We start from the raw sequence: 1,153 nt of genomic DNA on the forward strand, positions 1-1,153 counted from the left end.
AAATTTTAAAAATATTCTTAAATTTTATTTTATTTTAATTTTTGTTCTAAAATTTTTTTATTTGTATCAAATATATTTCTAACAGCTAATTTTTCAAAAAATTTAAAATTAATTCAACAACAATTTTACAAGAACAACCTTTAACATAAGTAAAACAGATATTATTGTCATGCATTATTATTGGATTAGTCTTAAACTTTTTAAAAATTTAGCTGTTAGAATTATATTTGATGTAAATCAAAAACTTAAAAAAAAATTGAAATAAAATAAAATTTAGAGATATTTTAAAATTTTTGACAAATTTTAAAGATAAAAAATTAAATATATTTTACTTTTTTATATATATAGCAATTAATTTTGATGACTAATTTTAATCTATAAATAGTATTTTTGATTCTGATAAAATCCGTACGTAAAGTAATTCCTATTTATTTACTCTTTCTCTTGTTTTAAATTTTCTAACTCCTTGATTGAAGAGTTGCGTAGAATGTCAAGTGAATTTTGCTGCCAATAAGCTAAATCCGAAGGAGGTCTCACCATCAAAGACCTCATCAAAGCAATGAACCTAGCTAGCACTCCTTGCAAATCAAAGTTATTGGAGATTATATTATTAAAGAACACTAGCTATCTATTTTACAAGGTCTTTAAGAGCAATTCACCTCTTCAGTTGACACTTCTAATGATGCAAGAATTCCTAATAGTGTTTAATTCTCTCCCTCCCTCTTATGAGATTTCATATATATTGCCTAGCTACCTCTCTAATAACAGTGCACTTTGAAATTCATATTCTTCTTCAAAGTTTTACATGCTTGTTGTTCTATAGAACCTATTTGTAATTTTTTTCACCCATCAATAAAGTTTGGCCTATTTTTTTTATTGCCCATGATATTTCTTAACTCGACAAATTAAGGATTAATCTGTCGCAGAAATAAGCTCCCAATAATTACCTAAATAAACGAGTAAGTTGACTACTACTCGACGACCAACCCAAGTTGGTTAAACTTCTGTTTATCTTTCACCACAAAATTTGTACTACTTAAACCTTCCATTAAGTTTAACTATTATCATCATCAGAAAGTTTAAAAACTAACTAATCAATCCAATTAATTACTAACCAGCATATCCAAATTAAAACCAAACTTCATTTAGTAAG

This window comes from Arachis ipaensis, chromosome B05 (assembly GCF_000816755.2).
Source record: "Arachis ipaensis cultivar K30076 chromosome B05, Araip1.1, whole genome shotgun sequence".
In the NCBI taxonomy this organism is placed as follows: Eukaryota; Viridiplantae; Streptophyta; class Magnoliopsida; order Fabales; family Fabaceae; genus Arachis; species Arachis ipaensis.